The 20,660-nt window shown below is 40.7% G+C and overlaps 1 pseudogene; it reads right to left on the bottom strand.

Moving 5' to 3' along the window:
• Positions 1–3,142: 3,142 nt before the first annotated feature.
• LOC127207817 (uncharacterized) lies at positions 3,143–3,255 on the bottom strand (annotated as a pseudogene).
• Between the last annotated feature and the right edge of the window lie 17,405 nt (positions 3,256–20,660).

Genomic DNA, 20,660 nt, shown 5'->3' with positions numbered 1-20,660 from the left:
GTATGTTCTCCCTAGCCCGACATTCCCTAGGACCTTTATCATGAAGGAATGTTGGATTTTGTCAAAGGCTTTCTCTGCAGCCACTGAGATGACCATGTGATTTTTATCTTTTAAGTTTACTTACACCGTTTGTTTCATTTATTGACCTGCATGTGTTGAAGCATCCCTGTCGTTCAGAGATAAAACCAATTTAGTCATTGTAAAAATAAATAAATACTATGGAATACTACTCAGCTATTAAAAACAAGGAATTCCCGAAATTTGTGGATAAGTGGGTTGAGGTAGAAATGATCACAATGAGTGAGTTAATCCAGAAGCAGAAAGAATCAAATGGTATATACTCACTTATATCTGCATACTAGCCCAAGGGGCATGTCCCACGAAAGCCTTCACTTACCAGGAAACTGGGACAGAGGAGAGGACATCCTGTTGGGACTCTAGATGAGAGAAGCATGGGAGAATAGCAAAGTAGAAGGATCCAGAGGGTCCTAGAAACCTACAAGTAGAACATTATGATAGGCAGATTTGGGCCCAGGGGTCCCGCTCAAACTAAGGCACCTGCCAAGGACAATACAGGAGGTAAACTTTAAACCCCTTCCCAGATCTAGCCAATGGTCAGAATATTCTCCACAGTTGAGTGGAGAGTGGGATATGACTTTCTCACGTACTATGGTGCCTCACATTTGACCACGTCCCCTGGAGGGGGAGACCTGGTGGCACTCAGAGGAAGGACAGCAGGTTACCAAGAAGAGACTTGATACCCTATGAGCATATACAGGGGGAGGTAATCCCCCTCAGGAACAGTCATAGGGGAGGGGAATAATGGGAAAATGGGAGGGAGGGAAGAATGGGAGGATACGAGGGATGGGATAAACATTGAGATGTAACAAGAATAAATTAATAAAAAAAGGAAAACATAAATAAATAAATAAAAAGCCTCTTTTATATATGTGTATCTTATTTGTGTGTATCTTATTCAGTATTTTTTGCGTAGTGTTCATTGAGGATATTGGCCTCCCAACTACCTCTCTCCCTCTTTTTCTTTCCTCTTTTCTTTTTTTAAATAGATTTTTAAAAGACTGGCTGTAGGTCTTCTTTTTTTTTAACTTTGTATTGGTTGTGAATTTCACACCATGAACCCCAATCCCACCCCCTCTCCTCTGATACCCACTCTCCACCCTTGCAGCCTACCCCCATAACATAGAAAAATCTTGTCGTGGAAGCTATAGTGTGTCACAGTGTGTCCCACAAGTGTGTCTCTGGCCCACACTTCATTGCTTGCAAATGTTCATTGAAATGACTCGCTGATCTGGCATGAGGCCTCTGGCTTCTGCTATCAATACTAGAACCTCACTAGTACTCTTCTCGGAGATCCTGTTGTTGCCCTGTGTCATGGAGATCCTGTAGGTTTAGATCTGTAGGACTGGCTACTAGATGTTGGAATGTGCCAAGTCAAAGCCCTAGATCTGGGCCAGAGAGGTATCTAAGCTAGTTGGTCAGCCCACCTGTTCTCCCACACTCATACCACCAGGGTGAAGTTTTCTGGCCTGCCCCTGCTGGCCCATTCAATACCACAGGCAAGAAGGGGCAGAGCCAACTCTCCCACTCTTACGCCCTCAGGACTGGCTCACACAACCCTCACCACCACCAGGGCCAGCTCTACCCTGCTACTCAAGCAAGGTGCAGGGCCCACTCTCCTGAGTGTTGCAGCCTGTGAGGGACAAGGCCAATTCTCTCATTCTCTTGGCTGCAGGGCCATCTATAGATGGAAAGAGATGAAGGTGAGGGAGGGTGTCTCTATTGTGCTACCCCAGTGAGATTCACACTCTGGTTTCCTGCTCTCATGACCCTGTCAGGGTCAGCTCTCCCATCCACAGCAGGTGACAATGACAAAAGAAAGGGGATGGGATTTCTCACTCACCATTGGCTACTGCACAACATACAAGAGGCAGGGTCAGCTCATCCCACATCCAGGGTCAGCTCTATGCTGCTCAGGAGAGGTGCAGGGCCTGCTTTCCTGAGTGCTGCAGTAGGTGAGGAGCAGAGACAATTTTCCTGCTCTCATGACCTCAGGGCCAGCTCGCCTACCTCCCATAGGTGGCAGGGGGTGATGGGTGATCTCTCCCTCATCCATGTTACCAACATGGCAGACAAGTGGCTCTTTCACACTCATGCCCTCAGAGTTGGCTTACCCATACCCCCGCCCACCAGGGTCAGCTTTATTGTGCTGCCCAGGTGAGGTGCAGTGCCACTTCCCCTGAGTGCTGTAGCTGGTGAGGGGCAGGGACAGCTCTCCTGCTCTCATGACCCCAGGGCCAAGTCTCCTGCCTGCCACAGGTGGTGCGGGGCAAAAAGGGAGAAGGGTATCTCTCCCACATCTGTTCCACAGGTCACCTCTCTTAAAGCTCATTACCCTCAAGGCTGGCTCACCCAAAACTCCCGAAATGTGTGGGCTGCTCTCCAGAGTACTGCAGCTGGCTGGAGGCAGAGTCAGCTCTCCTACTCTCATATCCTCAGGGCCAGCTCCCTAGAGATGTCCAGGAGAGAGATGGGGACAGTTCTGAACATCCCTCAGACATAACATATCCTTGGATAGCAGTGCAGACCAGGGACATCCACCTGGCCTTAGGTGGTAGCAAACTCCTGCTCCTGCAGGGCCATGGATCTAGATGTAGGCCCTGGTGACAGCACAGGCCAAGACCCCATCATGGCCCCAGGTGGCATCACCAGCTACTCACACCAGGCTGTTCCTCGCTACCCTTGAGTCTCCAGTTCTGGCTTTCTTCACTGTGCCCACATCCTTCTGTTTCTTTCTCTTCTACTTCCACACATTTACTCTCCCCTCTTAGTGGTGCCCAAAGTCCCTGAGTGTCTGGGGTCATCTCATGAGTGGTCTCAGGAGTGCTATGCCCTTTCTGTGAATTATGGCACTGGGCAGGGGTCATCTTGGGCATGTCCCCCACCATGGCATGACCTCCACCACATGGCCCCATGATAGAGTTGTATGTATCGGGCTCACTCCTGCCCAGGACTGTGGTCCCAGATGGAGTTCTAGCTTCTGGCTTACTCCCTGCCCTGGGAGCTGGTCTGGGCCTGTGCAGGACCAGAGTGGTAGTTGTCTCTGACTGGCTTTTATTAAGAGAATGTTAGGCTCTCAGGTCAGAACACTGAGCATAGACATAGCCTCTCTCCTCTCTGCCACCTACTGACACACATGTGGCAGAGCAGCCACACCTACAAGGCCTCTAGGACAAGATATAGGTCTTCTTTTAAGGTCTGGAAAAAGTGTGCTATGGATCCCTCTGTTCCTGAGCTTTTCCTAGATGGAAGTCTTTTTATAACTATTTCAATTTCCTGATCTGTTATGGGTCTGCTTAGGTTGTTAGTTTCTTAGTTTAATTTTGGTACTTTGCTGAGTCTAGAAAAATCCATTTCTTTCAGATAGTCTAGCTTCATAAAGGACAGGTTTTTAAAATAGTTCCTTATCATATTCTGAATTACTTTGATGTCCAGTGTAATGTTCCCCTATTTGCTTCCAATTCTGTTCATTTGGGTCTTTCTTTCTTTTGGTTCGTTAGACCAAGGGTCTCTAAATTTTGCTTATCTTCTCAACAGAACCAACTCTTGGGTGTGTTGGTTCTTTGCATTATTTTCTTTGTTTATGTTTATGGTTATGTTTCTTTCAGCCCTTATGTTTATTATTTCTTGCCATTGACTGGGCTTGGATTTCTTTTGTTCTAGTTTTTCCAACATTTGGAGTTGGTTCATTAAGTCACTTATATTTGTACTTTCTGATTTTCTCATGTAGAGACTTAGAGCTTTAATTCTCCTTCATAGGACTATTTTCCATGTGTTCCACAGGTTTTCTGTGCTGTATTTTCTTTTCTTTATTTCCAGGAAGTTTTATTTTTCTAAATTTTTTTTTTATTTATTCTTGTTACATCTCAATGGTTATCCCATCCCTTGTATCCTCCATTATTCCCTCCCTCCCATTTTCCCATTATTCCCCTCCCCTATGACTGTTCCTAAGGGGGATTTCCTCCCCCTGTATATGATCATAGGGTATCATGTCTCTTCTTGGTAACCTGCTATCCTTCCTCTGAGTGCCATCAGGTCTCCCCCTCCAGGGGACATGGTCAAATGTGAGGCCCCAGAGTACGGGAGAAAGTCATATCCCACTCTCCACTCAACTGTGGAGAATATTCTGACCATTGGCTAGATCTGGGAAGGGGTTTAAAGTTTACCTCCTGTATTGTCCTTGGCTGGTGCCTTAGTTTGAGCAGGACCCCTGGGCCCAAATCTGCCTATCATAATGTTCTACTTGTAGGTTTCTAGGACCCTCTGGATCCTTCTACTTTGCTATTCTCCCATGCTTCTCTCATTTAGAGTCCCAATAGGATGTCCTCCCCTCTGTCCCAGTTTCCTGGTAAGTGAAGGCTTTCGTGGGACATGCCCCTTGGGCTAGTATGCAGATATAAGTGAGTATATATCGTTTGATTCTTTCTGCTTCTGGGTTAACTCACTCATTATGATAATTTCTAGCTCAATCCACTTATCCATAAATTTCGGGAATTCCTTGTTTTTAATAGCTGAGTTGTATTCCATAGTGTATATGGACCACAGTTTCTTTATTCATTCTTCTACTGAGGGACACTTAAGCTGTTTCCATGTTCTGGCTATTATGAATAAGGCTGCTATAAACATGGTTGAGCAAATTTTCTTGTTGTGTGCTGGAGTATCTTCTGAGTATATTCCAAGGAGTGGAATAGCTGGGTCTTGAGGAAGCCCAACTCCTAGTTTTCTGAGATAGCACCAGATAGATTTCCAAAGTGGCTGTACTAGTTTGCATTCCCACCAGCAATGAAGGAGTGTTCCTCTCTCCCCACATCCTCGCCAGCATGTGGTGTCGCTTGAGTTTTTGATCTTAGCCATTCTGATGGGTGTAAGATGGAATCTCAGAGTTGTTTTGATTTGCATTTCCCTGATGACTAAGGAGGTTGAGCATTTCTTTAAGTGTTTCTCAGCCATTTGATACTCCTCTGTTGAGAATTCTCTGTTTAGTTCCAAGCCCCATTTCTCAATTGGGTTATTTGGTTTGGTGGTGTTTAGCTTCTTGAGTTCTTTATATATTTTGGATATTAGACCTTTGTCAGATGTAGGGTTGGTGAAGATCTTTTCCCAGTCTGTAGGCTGTCGCTTTGTTCTCTTGACAGTGTCTCCTGCCTTACAGAAGCTTTTCAGCCTCATGAGGTCCCATTTATTAATTGTTGACATTAAGGCCTGGACTGTTCAGGAAGTTGTCTCCTGTGCCAATATGTTCCAGGCTCTTCCCCACTTTTTCTTCTAAGTGACTTAATGTCTCTGGTTTTATGTTTAGGTCTTTGATCCACTTGGATTTGAGTTTTGTGCAAGGTGACAAATATGGGCCCAGTTTCATTTTTTTACACATAGACATCCAGGTAGACCAGCACCATTTGTTGAAGATGCTATCCTTTTTCCATTGAATGGATTTGGCTTCTTTGTCAAAAATCAAGTGACCATATGTGTGTGGATTCATATCTGGGTCTTCGATTCGATTCCACTGATCAACCAGCCTGTTGCTGTGCCAATACCATGCTATTTTAATTACTATTGCTTTATAGTACAGTTTGAGATCAGATACGGAGAGTCCTCTGGAGCACCTTTTATTGTACAAGATTGTTTTAGCTATTCTGGGATTTTTGTTTTTCCATATGAAGTTCGGAATTGAACTTTCAATGTCTTTAAAAAATTGTGTAGGTATTTTGATAGGGATTGCATTGAATCTGTAGATTGCTTTTGGTAGGATGGCCATTTTTACCATGTTAATTTTCCCAATCCATGAGCAAGAAAGATCATTCCATTTTCTTATGTCATCTTCAATCTCTTTCTTCAGAGTTTTGAAATTTTTTTCAAACAAGTCCTTCACTTGCTTAGTTAGAGTAACTCCTAAATATTTTATATTGCTTGTGGCTAATGTGAAGGGTGTGGTTTTCCTAATTTCTTCCTCTGCAAGCTTGTCATTTGTGTATAGGAAGGCTACAGACCTTTTTGAGTTAATTTTGTATCCAGCCAATTTGCTGAAGGTGTTTATCAGCTTTAGGAGTTCTCTGGTGGAATTTTGAGGGTCACTTATGTACACTATCATATTGTCTGCAAATAGGGATAATTTGACTTCCTCTTTTCCCATTTGGATACCCTTGTTCTCCTTTTGTTGTCTTATTGCTCTGGCTAGAACTTCGAGTACTATATTGAAGAGATATGGAGAGAGTGGGCAGCCTTGCCTTGTTCCCGATTTGAGAGGAATTTCCTTGAGTATCTCACCATTTACTTTGATTTTGGCTATTGGCTTGCTGTATATAGCCTTTATTATGTTGAGGAAAGTGCCTTGTATCCTTGATCTCTCTAAGACTTTAAACATGAATGGGTGTTGGATTTTATCAAATGTTTTCTCTGCATCTAAAGAGATGATCATGTGGTTTTTTATTTTCAGTTTGTTTATATGGTGGATTACATTGATTTTCATATATTAAACCATCGCTGCATGCCTGGAATGAAGGCTACTTGGTCATGATGAATGATCTCTTTGATGTGTTCTTGTATTCATTTTGCAAGTATTTTATTTAGTACTTTTGCATCGATGTTCATAAGAGAAATTGGTCTGAAATTCTCTTTCTTTGTTGAGTCTTTGTGAGGTTTAGGTATCAACGTGACTATGGCCTCATAGTATTAATTTGGTAATATTCCATCCATTTCTATCTTTTGGAATAGCTTGAAGAGTATCAGTATTAGCTCTCCCTTGAAGGTCTGGTAGAATTCTGCACTGAAACCATCTGGCCCTGGGCTTTTTTTGGTTGGGAGACTATCAATGATTGCTTCTATTTCTGTAGGGGAAATGGGACTATTTAGCTTGTTTATCTGTTCTTCACTCAACTTTGGCAAGTGAAATTGATCAAGAAAGTCATCCATTTCCCTTAGATTTTCAAATTTTGTGGCATATATGCCTTCAAAGTAGGATCTTATGATTCTTTGTATTTCTTCAGTGTCTGTTGTTATGTCTCCGTTTTCATTTCTGATTTTGTTGATTTCAATACTGTCTCTCTGCCTTTTAGTTAGTTTGGCTAATGGTCTGTCTATCTTGTTGATTTTCTCAAAGAACCAGCTCTTGGTTTGGTTGATTCTTTGGACTGTTTTCTTAGTTTCTAATTTGTTAATTTCAGCCCTGAGTTTGATTATTTCAAGACGTCTACTCCTTTTGGGTGTTTCTGCTTCTTTTTTTTCTAGGGCTTCCAGTTGTGTCATTAAGATGCTTATTTAGGATGTTTCCAATTTCTTTTTAATGAATTTTCCTCTTAGCACTGCTTTCAATATATCCCACAAATTTGGGTATGTTGTTCCTTCATTTTCATTGAATTTCAGAAACTCCTTGATTTCTTTCTTTATTTCTTCCCTGACCATTTAGCAGAGAGTTGTTTATTTCCACGTACGTGTAAGCTTTTTGTTATTTCTGTTGTTGTTGGATTGCAGCCTAAGAGCATGGTGATCTGATAGGATACAAGGTATTATTTCAATCCTCTTGTATCTGTTGAGGCTTGCTTTGTGACCTACGATGTGATCAATTTTGGAGAAGGTTCCATGGGGTGCAAAGAAGAAGGTATATTCTTTCTTGTTTGGGTGAAAGGTTCTATAGATATCTGTTAGATCCATTTGACCCATGGCATTGGTTAATGGTGTTATTTCTCGGCTTAGTTTCTGTTTCAATGACTTATCCTTCAGTGACAGTGGGGTGTTGAAGTCTCCCACTATTATTGTGTGGGCACCGATGTGTGGTTTAAGCTTTTTTAGCAGATCTTTTATAAATGTGGGTGCCCTTGTATTGGGAGCATAGATGTTCAGAGTTGTGATGTCATCTTGGTTGACTTTACCTTTGATGAGTATGAAGTATCCTTCCGCATCCCTTTTGATTAATTTTGGCTGAAAGTCTATTTTGTTCGATATTAAAATGGCTACGCCTGCTTGCTTCTTGTGATCATTTGCTTGGAATATTTTTTTCCAACCTTTTACCCTGAGGTAATGCCTATTGTTATGGGTGAGATGTGTTTCTTGAATGCAGAAGAATGTTGGATCTTGTTTATGCACCCATTCAGTTAGTCTGTGTCTTTTTATTGGAGAATTGAGACCATTGATGTTGAGATATTTTAATGACCAGTGACTGTTAAGAGTCTTAATTTTGATGTTGTTTCCAGTCGAGCGTTTGTGTAGTTGTGTTTTTGCCATGGTATAGTTATCTATTTCCTGAGTAGTTTTGGTTGTAGCTTGACCCTTTGAGATGGAGTTTTCCTTCTAGTACCTTCTGTAAAGCTGGGTTTGTGGATAGGTACTGTTTGAATTTGTTTTTGTCATGGAATATTTTGTTTTCTCCATCAATGGTTATTGATAGTTTTGCTGGGTAAAGTATTCTGGCCTGGCATCTGTGGTCTCTTAGGGTTTGCAGGATCTCTGTCCAGTCCTTTCTGGCTTTTATGGTCTCCGCTGGGAAGTCGGGTGTAATTCTGATAGGTTTGCCATTAAATGTTATTTGGCCCTTTTCCCTTGCAGCTTTTTTCTTTGTTCTGTATGTTTTGTGTTTTGATTATTATGTTACAGGCAGTTTTTCATTTCTGGTCAATTCTATTTGGTGTTTTGTAGGCCCCTTGTATGTTTATAGGCATCTCTTTCTTTAGATTGGGATATAAGGGAGGCTCTTGCTGAGACTCCTAGCAGCAGAGGCCATGGAGACTGACGAGGACGCCCTCTAACTAGACAAGACTCCTAGTGGAAGGAGAAGAACACCAACCCACCCACAAAAACCTTTGATCCAAAAGTTAGCCTGCCTACAAGATGTGCAGGGATGAAGGGAAAGCAGTAGAGCACAGATTGAGGTAATGTCCACCCATTGCCTGTCCAACACAAGACCCACCACATGGAAGAGGGCCAACCCCTGACACTATTAAGGATACTCTTCTATGCTTGCAGTGGTTAAGCTATCAGAGTTGTCCCCTGAGAGGCTCCAACCAGCAGCAATTCGAAACAAATGCTCAGACTCACAGCCAAACACTGGATGTCTAGTGGAAAGGGGGAGAGGAGGATAAAGGGACCTAGAGGTGACAAGATCCTCACAAGAAGACCAACAGAGCCAACCAACCAGGGCTCAGAGGGGCCTGTAGAGTCTGAAGCACCAACCACGGGCCGTTCATGGACTGGACCTAGGTTCTGTAGGCTTTGAACTTTTTCAAACCTACTTTATTTGGTGCTCTTTAGTGCTTACACCTCCCTTCCAATCCACCTACCCTAGATAGGAAAGAAAAGAGGTTAATGGGAACAGGAGAAGTAGACCTTCTTAGACTCAGTTCCTTGGAGCATTTCCACTCTTTGTAGTCAGGATTTCAGCAGACCCATCAAACAGTAAACCAGCAACTCAGCAAAGGTGAGTGCAACTGCAGCTGGAACCCAGAGCAGCAGCTGGAACCTGGAATCTCTGGAGCATTTCTCTCTAGGAGTATCTCAAAGTGGAGCAATGAACAGGCAAATAATAGGAAACAATGCCAAGACTGGGAGAGGAGGTGGCAGGGGGCTATGACCAGCATGTAAAGTGAATAAATTAATTAATTAAAAAGAAAGAACTCAGCTGTTATTCAAATTGTTTTTCATTTATATGTGACTTGTTTGTTGTTGTTGTTGTTGTTGTTTCTTGTAATTTTCAGTACACTTTCTTTGTTATGTGTACTTCGTGTTTTAACTATGATGGCCTATACGGGTTTTCTTTTCTATTCTTTGTCTATTTGGAGTTCTGTGTGCTTCTTGTATTTAAATGGGTGGGTGTTTCTTTAGTTTTAGAAAGTTTTCTTTTATGTTCTTGTTGAAGTATCTGCTCTATGCCATCAACGTAGGCTATTCTTTCTCATCTTTGCCTGTAATTCAAATGTTTGCTTTTGATTTTGTTTTTTGTTTTTGTTTTCCATGGTGTCCCATGTGTCCTGTGTTTTCATTTCTTGTTTTGTTTTATTTTGTTTTGTTGTAATTTTTAATGTTCCTTGCTTATTTGTTCTAGATTCTTTACTTTATCTTCAACCTGATACTCTGTTTCTGCCTGATTCATTCTACTTGTAAGACTTTCATTTGAGTTTTCTTGTTGGTTTATTGGGTTTTTCAATTCTGTCTTCATTTCAGCTTGAGCTCTCTTCATTGTTTCTATGTCTAGAGTTCTGTTTTTCAAGTCGTGGATTGTCCTTGCCGTTTCCATCGGCCTATGTTTACATTTTTGGGCATTAATCAGGTTTTTCTTCTCCATAAGTTCTTTCTCCTTGATTTCATTGAGCAGTTTCTTTGCATCCTGTTTAAATTCTTTGAATTTTCTGAGGCAATTTATGGTGATTCTTTTATTTTTTGTGTCCTGGTGTTCATCTAGGTAATTCACATTATTAAAGAATTCCCATAGAAGTTGTAAGTTTTGGAGAGAAGATACTGGTTTGATCTTTCATATTATTGGTACTCCTGTGATGAGATCTGGGCATGTGGACTTCTATTGTTAGTTTTAAGGATGCTATGGATGGATCAGGGAGAAGGGAGAATGTGGGAATGGTTTGGATCTAGAGAATTTGGATTAGATGGAATACAGTAAGGTGGGAAAGGGGGTTGGGCTGGAGTGTGTGTGTGTGTGTGGGTGTGTGGGTGTGTATGTGTGTGTGTGCAAGCGCTTCCTGTTTCAAGCTGAGAGTGTGGGGTAGATACACCTAAGAGGAAAGGTTGGTATTATGAGAGAGAATCCTACTGGTCCAAGCTAGAGCTCCTCTGCAGTGAATGTAGGGAAAGCCAGACTAGGCTGGTACACTAAGATCGAGGCTAAATTTGGTAGATTATGGGAAAGACTTGGATAAAGAGGTCAGGGTACTTACCAGACTCTACCCTAGTGGAGGACTTCGCTACGGAGTGGAATGGTACAGGCAATGCAAAGTATCCCCTGGGTAGATGCAAGCAGTCTGGTCCTCACAGAAAACTAAATGTAGGCTATGGCACACAGTGTTACACCTATGAGTCCAAATGGCACTTTCATTTCAAAGTAGTGAGTAAAATTTCCTAGACCCTTGGAGATGCAACATGAGGTTGCATTGACCAAGCTGCATCAGAACATCATGAAAAGGGTTTAAACTGGCACTTGATGTTCTTATCTACATTGCAGCTGACTGCAAAGAGAAATGCAATTGCAGCGTCTTCAGAGTCAGTTAGCACTCAGTTAATGGCATACAATGTCAAGCCCACAGAGATACACAAACCTAAATGTTCCCCTTCTAGAAACAAGACTTCGCTACTATGAATCAGGAAGCTCAAAATACTAAAAAGCCTGGGAGTCATTGGTCCCCTCAGACAGGCCTAACTTAGTTTGAACAGAATCTCTTTTTTAAAAAAAATATCAAAAACTAACTGCAAATTACAAGCCTTTGTTGAATTGCATTGCTAAGTTTCTTTAATTAAATACACCAGAATAAACAGGACAAAAGAATTGGGAGTTCGGTGAGGTTTCTATTGATCCTTCTAGGAACAGGGTCCATGAACCCTCCTAAAGAAAACAGTCAAACAACAAAGGCCAAATAGCTTTGGGCATTAATGACTCTTTCTGTCCTGCCATCTTATTCTGCCTGTTCACCTAGTGAAACTCTTCTGACAGTTTAAGCTTCTCACGTTTTAACTTTGGCTAAGTTTGAAATCCTGATCAGTGCAGTTGCAGTATGACAGCATGCCCTTCTTTTGAGAAGCCTGTCTGTCGGACTGTCTTGGGAACCGGAGTCCGCAGAGGTAAGTACGTGCAATTTTCAAACCTACATAACTTGCAAATGTCAGTTTTTGTTCAGAGTTTACATAATAATTAAATAGGCTTAAAATGCTTTTTTACAAATGGAAGGAAATAACCTATATTATATTGCTCAAGAACTATTTGCTTTAATAACAACAGAGTTTCAACATCCAATCAAATGTCTCCAGTTTATCTCAGCTGCGGCCAAAGTGCTCCGTCTTTCTGAGGAAGCTTCTGAGACCCTTGCTTCATCCAGCTCATGGCACTGCCTTGGGCTTTAGCTTTGCCGCATCTAGTCTTCCCTCATGCTTCACAAAGACGAGATGACCCGCACTGATCATAATATCAACACTCTCATTAAAGCAGCTAGTTTCAATATTGAACCTTCTGGATGTTTTTTTTTCAAGGTTGCTGGCCACTGTTAACACTGAGAATTTTATCTGTAATGTCAGGGTTGGTGACCTGCTCTAACGACTGAATCCATGCCAGCAGTCAGTCCTGACCTCTCCACTGCCACTGTCACCACTGAGAAGAAGAAATGGTAAGAAAAATAGATGAGTCTGATGATGACATTGTCCTTTTTTACCAAGACTCTGTTAACAAACTTATTAAAAAGCTTAAATCAGAATTTTAAAAGTCTATCCGGCCACAAGTAGATTCAGAAAAACAGACTTCATTCCAACCCCTCTAAAGAATGATGAACAAAATGTCTTAGGAGAAATTTTTACACACTAAGTTAGAGAGGCACCTACAGAAGCCATGTCCTATACTAAGATGCCTTCAATTTCCTTTCCTTATTTTCAACTAAGGCTTCATGGCTCAAGCTGAGCAATCCTGCCTATCACATCAATATTTTGTATTAGCTTCTTGAAGTCAGAATATTGGGGTTTTTTAACAGAGCAATGTTATGTGAATGTGTTTTTGTTTTAATCCCAAGGCTGGACTATGGGGCTGCTTCAGATTTGTCTTATGCTCTGGCAGGGGCATGATTTTTCCAGCTGCAGATAGTTTACATTTGGAAAGCTGAGGACTCTTCAGAAAGTATATAAATGCCAGAGCCCCAAGAGAGGGGGCAGCTGCTGCTCCCCCTGCTGCTCCCCCTGCTGATGCTGATGCTGATGCTGATGCTGCTCTCCCTGCTGCTGATGCTGATGCTGATGCTGATGCTGATGTTATTGCTGGCTGCTAGTTGCTAGACTGCTAGATGCTGGTTAGAGATATCCTGATGATGAAGATTAAACTCATCTCCAAGGAACTTGTCACTACTAATCAGAAGGAAGTAGTCTAATCATACTGATGCCCCCCTTTCCTCTCTAACCTTCTTCCTCTCATGCCTTGTGTCACGGCATTGAAGTGATAGGAGTGGTGTAGAAAGGTAGGGGAAAAAACCTAATAAAGTATCCAAAAATCCAGCTAGAGCTTTTAGGCTTTTAGTTCTTTTTTGAAGTTCTGGCAGAATTGTACAGTAAGTACATTTGACCTGAGCATTTAACTTGGATGATTTTTAAATTGTTACTTCAATCTTGCCATTTCTTACAGGTTCATAGGAATTACTATTTTTTCAATCTTGGTTTGTTTATAAATAAAGACCCATAATAAATAGATTTATTTATTTATATGGTGTATATGTATTTCTTTTAATTTTCCAATTTGGTAGAACATTTCTTCTTGGGGTATATTTCATGATTTTATGAATTCTGTTGCTATCCATTGTAATGGGTTCTCTTTTAATATCTAATTTTATTAACGATGTCTTCTCTCTGTTGGTTAGCTTGGCAAATAGTTTGTCAATTTCATTTATGTTTTCTAAGAACTAATTATTCATTTCATTGATGCTTTGTAGTTTTTGTTTGTGTTTCATTAATTTCTGTCCTGATCTTAATTATCTCCTTCTTTCTACTACTTAGTGTTTTTGTTTGTTTCTCCAAGGTCCTACATGCATCATTAACATACTTATTTCACTCACTCAGAATTGTTAATATGGATACTTATATCTATAAGCTTTTCTCTTAGGTCTGCCTTCATTGTGTCCCATGGGCTTTAATACATAAAAATTATTTTTATTAAACTCTAAGGATGTTTTCCTTTATTTATTTAGTGGTCTATTGATCATTCAAAGTTGTACTGCTTAATGTCTATGAGCTTGTGAATCTCCTGTGTTCTTTTGTGCTGTTGAAATCTTGCTTTATTCCATGGTAGTCAAATAGATTATAAAGTTTATTTCAATTTTCCTTTATGTGTTCTGATTTGTGTGTGTGTGTGTACATGTGGGTTTCTGTGTGTATATGTCCACATGTGTGCAGGTGCCAAAGAGGCCAAAAGAAGGCATCAAATTCTCTTGAGCTGGATGTACAGATGATTTTGAGTCACCTACATGAGTGTTGGGAACCAAACTTAGATCCTTTGAAACAGTAGCAAACACTTTTAATTCCAGCGCCATCTTTCCAGCCCCAATTTTTTCATACTTATTGAGACATACGGCATGTCCTAATATGTGAACCATGGCTTGAGAAATATCTATGCTCTGCTGAGAGACTTTATATTCCTTAATATTTAGTGGGATGTCGCTTATATGGCCGCTAGACTCATTAATGATGTCATTTAAGTGTAATAATTTTTTTTTCTGTTTGTTTTCTGAGTAACTTATTAAAATCACCCAAAATTACTATGTTATAGTTAATCTGTGACTTTATTTTATACTGTTTTCTGAAATGTTGTGTGACATGTTGGGTACATACATGTTCAGAATTGTGCTATCCACTGGATGGATGGATCCACTAATCAAGAAAGAGTGTTGAGTGGAGAGTGGGGTCTGACTTTCATGCGAACTCTGGTGCCTCATATTTGGCCACGTCCCCTGGAAGGGGAGACCTGGTAGCACTCAGAGGAAGGATAGCAGGCTACCAAGAAGAGACTTGATACCCTATGAGCATATACAGGGGGGAGGAGGTCACCCTCAGGAACAGTCATAGGGGAGGGGAGTAAGGGAAAAATGGGAGGGAGGGAGGAATGGGAGGATACAGGGGATGGGATAACCATTGAGATGTAATATGAGTCAATTAATAAAATAAAATTTAAAAAAGAAAGAGTGATCTTTATTTCTTCTGACTAGTTTTGGATTGAAGTCTAATTTCTCAGGTATAAGAATAGCTATGCCTGCTTATCCTTAGTTCTACTGTCTTGGAATGCCTTTTCCATTTTTTAAACCAATTCTAATATTTTTCTTTGGTGACAGTGTGTTTCTTAGATGCAAAAATAAGATAGATCCTGTTTTCTAATGCAATATCCTCTCTTTTTCTGGAAAATTGAGTTCATTACACTACGGCATTGCTATTGAAAGATGTTTAATTTGTAGTGCTTTCTACTATGTCTTACAAGCAGTACCAGGCTGTGTTATTTTTCCCCTGTGGCACATTTTGTGTACTTATCCTCTTCAAATAAAGTATTCTTTCCAGCACTCCTTTTTTAAAAGTTACTGCATTCCACGCTTGAGTATTAGTAAGAACATACATCATCAATTCCTCAGTAAATAAAGTAGCATAGAATTTAATCTGTGTTGCACATTGACATCTTATACCATAAAAACATGATCAAAATGATTGCTTGCTTTATTGTGAAACACAACTATTAATCGCAGAATAATGATGTAATTTCAGTGGTAAGGTAGTGTGAAGTTCATAAGGAAAACTCTTGTTTGCATCTTCTGCCGTGATTGGCTTTCCAGGTCAGATATGAGTAGTAAAATAAGATAAACCAAGGAGTTACCTGTACAGAAGATTCTAGCTAACCCTGGATTTCAGCTAACCTTTTATACATACATAAACATTCTTTTTTATTTTAAAAATCATAGGCAGTCACAAATTTAGATAAACTAAAATCTAGAAGAGATAACAGTTCTTCATTATGCCATAGAATTATGGATCCCATCTATGGAAAAGTCAAAATAAGGCAGCAACCATATTCCCTTGTGTGTAAATGACACTTGTCCCCAGAGGCAAAGAAAGACTCTCAAATTTTTTAAATGTCTTTGAAATTTTTCAGAGAGAAGAGCCTGTGGCATGTGTCCCTGTTTGTCACTGTTATGAAGTAGGTGCCTAGAGAACAAATTCAAGTTCAACATTAAGTCTTTTATCTTTAAATGTAAATTTTAATAGTTGGTGTTTCCAAATGCTTTTAGTCTTCTGTTTTATTGAAGAACGGAACTTCTTCCTGAGACTGGACATGTAAGTCAGTGTAAATCACTGGTGTGAAGACTTATTCCAGATGTCAAGCAAAAAAAAAAAAATCTACTTCCTGAGGTTACATAATTTAAAATTGCTGTTAGGGTGCTTACAAAAACAAAATATTCAATCTGAAGGTGATCAAGGACTTGTGTGATGACTCCATCATTGTAGATTTTTATCAAAAAGTAGATGTATTTATTAGGGAGAACAACTGTTTTTTTAAGCTCCAAAGTAAAGAGTCAGATACAGATGCATATGGTCTTCCTATCTCTGCACCCATGACACTGAACTTGAGATACACATATTTCCCAATTGGCATCTGAAGATAAATGCTTGATGGAAGAAAACACAAAAATCAGCATGATATTGTATCATCTTCCTTGGAAATGAACTGCATTTTCCATAGTACAAACCTGTATCTTTGTTTGGAATAAATGAATCACACTTTTCCAGGAGATGACCAAGTTATGTTTCTGGTTTTTTTCAACATTCTCAACAACCTGTACCGAGAAGTTACCTTGTCTCTCATGGCTGACCTTAGTGGTTCTCAACCTTCCTCATGCTGTGACCCTTAATATAATAAATTCTTCATGCTGTGTTGACCTCAACCATAAAATTATTTCATTGCTACTTTATAACTGGAATTTTGCTACTGTTATGAATTATAATATAAATATCTGTGTTTTCCAATGGTCTTAGGCAACCCCTATGAAAGGACTGTTTGACACCCCCACAAAGGAGACAAAAACCACAGGTTGAGAACCACTGGCTTAGCCTAATAATTGCTGCTGTTTTCAAGGAATCATCATGATGATCAACTATTATGAATTATAAACTGAGACAACTTCACTGATGTTCTTTCATTTAGTGCATATAGTAATTTTACTGAAGACTTTTTGGAACTAGGCATGGCTTGGGCTTCTCTGGACTTTGGATCTGTCATTGGTTCTCAGGAAGCACGCCATTTAAGATGCTCTTTCCCTCATGATAGTCTATTGGAACATCAGACTTTATGTCCATCCTGCCTATCAGACATGCTTTCAGTATGGATTCATAATTAACCCAATAATGGACATGATCAAAAAGATCTATTCCATCTGATTCTGCTGCTCTCCTTAGTTCATTTTCCTCACAGAGATGATTCTCCTTACACAGGCTGACATTATAAATGAGCCTCTTATGCATATTCAACAGCAGTCTTCTGTTGTGTTTTTTACCACTTTTTTTCTCAGCTACTTTAATTAATCTCCCCTTTAATCATTTTAACTAGTTTTGACTTGTGATCAGTCAAATCCAATCCATAAGACTTCTGCTCTGTTTTGAAGGTACCTTATCACATGTGTAGGAGACGGTATGATGTTGGAATCCAAGGGGCAGGAAAGCTTGGGAAGAAACTTCAGCATCTTGGGCCACCAGCCCAGCCATGTCTGGGTTCCATCTTGGGAACACTCCCTGGAACACCCCCAGCAGCCAGCAATACTTGTTCCAACCTTGCAGCATGCCACATAATTCCTCTATAGAACTAAAATAATGGTCAAAATTCTTTTAGTTTGTTTACCTCAAAAACTTTTACTTCTCCTTCAACTGTGATAGATAGTTTTCCTGAGTAAGAGGTCTGTGGTATATGCCTGGGAGGAGCCTCCTGTGCCCATTAGTTATGGCCCAGGGATTAGTTCCCAATGCTGTGAGACCTCAGGTTATTTTTAAATAGTCCTGTCTTCTTCAATGTAAACTGGGGATTTAAATGGTTTTCTCCCAATTTTTATATTGAGTTTGGGATATGAGTCTTCCAAAATGTTAGTGACCCAAAAGATTTTGTGGGATTCCCCTCTTATTGTCAGGACTGACAGTTGCCCTTTTTGGAGTTTAAAGACTCAAGGAGTGAAGTTATTTTATAAAACAGCATTTGTTTCTCTTAGTTTCTCTCTTAACCTGGCTATCATACAAATAGAGACTCTTATATATATTTTTAATTAAGCTTCACAACACAATCTTAAGCCATGTAAATCTGTTCTTAATCCTCTGTTATTTTGTCGTACTCCCAGCAAACATCCCAGTGATACTTGCACTTTGTAGCTTTCCTTGGCTCCAGCTCCTTCCTCCTGATCTTTCTCGGACCTCTACCCATGGCTCAATACCCTGCTTCCTCTACTAACGCCTCTCCTCCCCTGGCTGGCAGGAAGTCCATCCTTATTCTTTCCCCTGCTCATCCATTGGCTGTAAGATGCTTTATTAACATATCAGGGGGTGGTTGGGGAGCAGAATTTACACATTTAGACAAGAGATCAGAATTTAAACTACAAAATAACCTTATATCTACAAACAGCCTTACCATCTTTATCATAAGTACAACAACAATTCTTTTTCCAATGGACTCTCTTATGGCATTGGGGACAGATAGTTTTAGAAGGGGCAGCTTCCAACCCCTTAGATAGGCCTGAGTTAGGACATTTGTCTTTCCAGTGTCCCTCCTTTTCACATTAAAACATTTTCCTCTTCTATGACTGTGACTGAGGGGGACCTCATAGGGGAGGGGAGTAAGGGGAAAATGAGAGGGAGGGAAGAATGGGAGGATACAAGGGATGAGATAACAATTAAGATGTAATACGAATAAAATAATAAAATAAAATTTTTAAAAAATTAACTGCACATAAAAATAAATAAATATAAATAAAGGATTAAGAATGTAAAAAAAAATTTTTTTCCTCTTAAGAGCCACCATAAAGGCCTGGGCAAGGGACCATGACCTTATTGGAAGCCATCCTAGTAATGTTCATTTTTCAAACCCTAACATGCCAGGTAATGTTCCAATGTCATACTTTTCCAATTTCTGCTTTTAAGAAAGATTTCTCTAGCCATAGGATCAAAGATTTTTGCATTCTGGGCTCATTTTTGTTCTAAGGCAAAGTCAAGAGGAGTTCCTTGCCAGAAGAAGAAAAACAAGGAATCCTCATCTTGAAATGCAGAAGAGGGGTATGTGATCCCATGCCTGAAGTGTACTTAGCAAAGCAACCCCAAAGTTTAGGTAGCCTGTTGTGCTCATGTGGAGAAGTTACCTTGGCTGAAAAGCTCATCAAAGTCCCAAGGAACATTTTGTTGGTTTTAATTTTGACTTGTTCTGGTCTATTGGAAGCATTAATCCCTGTATAAAACCTCCCATAGAAGGAACGTGGGTCTAGACAAGGAAGATTAACAGATGTCACAGAGTCCTGTGGTGTATTAAGGGTGGCACAGAGGTTCAGGAGAATGAATTTTGCCCAAAGGGCAAGAATACCATCCTCTTGTACCTTTTGTATAAGCTCTTTGAATTCATTGGCCTGGTAGGGATACCAATATAGGGGCAAAGAATGAGTGGATTAAACACTAACAGGGAAAACCACAGTGTTATTTCCATTATGGGCTAGTGTGGGTCTCTTCTTTCTGAGGAGTAGGTTCTTGGCCACCTGCCCATGAGGACAAGGGAAGCAGCTGCAGCAAACACGGTTTGGATGGCCTGTGTATATGACAGAAAGACTTCCAGAAACAGCTTCAGTAAGACAGCTTTATTCAAGGGAGGTGAGGGGACATACAGGGCAGGGGCACTAGCCGGGGGGGGGGGGGGGGGGGGGGGGGGCAGGAGGGCATCACCTAATATGTGCTTACGGTGTGCTTTGTTTGCATTTGGCAGCACAGTCAGTCCTAACATGGACCAGAGCACAATACCTAATTATCCTATGGGAGTCAGGGGGTGAATGTTTGCAGGGAACTGCCAAAGGTCATATTTTAGATAATGTCAAGCATCCATGCCCAGAGACATCTTCCAAGTAAGGTCAGGCAGAGAGTACAAGGCCCTGCTAGGGGAAGAGAGTCCTCCATTTTGTGCCAAGCTCAGAGAGCTATCCAAACGTGGTGGACTATGACCTTAAACAGCAGAGTTCTCCAACATGACCCTCTGTTTTAGAGTGGACAGGTGTCATCATGAGCTTTGAGAAACCTGCCATCTTGTATAAGAGGGATCCAGGGTCTGGTAATGGACCATGACTTGGTTGGTGGTGATTCTAGGAATGATGGTAATCTGTCGCCAGAGGAATTATATGAGGCAAGGGGCGAGCAACAAAATAAAACATAATATAATTAAATGGCTAATAAGAGGTAGGAGCTGCCAGGTGTGGTGGCTCACACCTTTAACCCCAGCATTCGGGAGGCAGAAGCAGGCAGATCACTGTGAGTTCGATACCAGCCTGGTCTACAAAGCAAGTCCAGGACAGCCAAGGCCACACAGAGAAATCCTGTCTTGAAAAAAAAAAAAAAAAAAAAAAAAGAGGTAGGAGCCAACAAAACAAGGTGTTTTGGAATCACGATGAAGGTTCCTGAGGCTGATACCAGGCCAAGAAATCTTCGCACAGGGCTTTAAGGGTCTTTACATTGTGTTCCACTAGACTGGACACATTAACAAGGAAACAGCATTCCTCTCCCAAGACCACACAGGTCCTCCTTGTTCTGCAGTTCTTAGATCAAAGGCTCTTCAATTCTGGAGTGATTCAAGGTTCTCAGTCATCGATGTCATGGCCTCATCAAGCTTGTTTTGAAAGTCACCTGATAGAGGATGG

This window comes from Acomys russatus, chromosome 2 (assembly GCF_903995435.1).
Source record: "Acomys russatus chromosome 2, mAcoRus1.1, whole genome shotgun sequence".
Lineage (NCBI taxonomy): Eukaryota > Metazoa > Chordata > Mammalia > Rodentia > Muridae > Acomys > Acomys russatus.
This window is presented reverse-complemented; position numbering and strand designations above follow the sequence as displayed.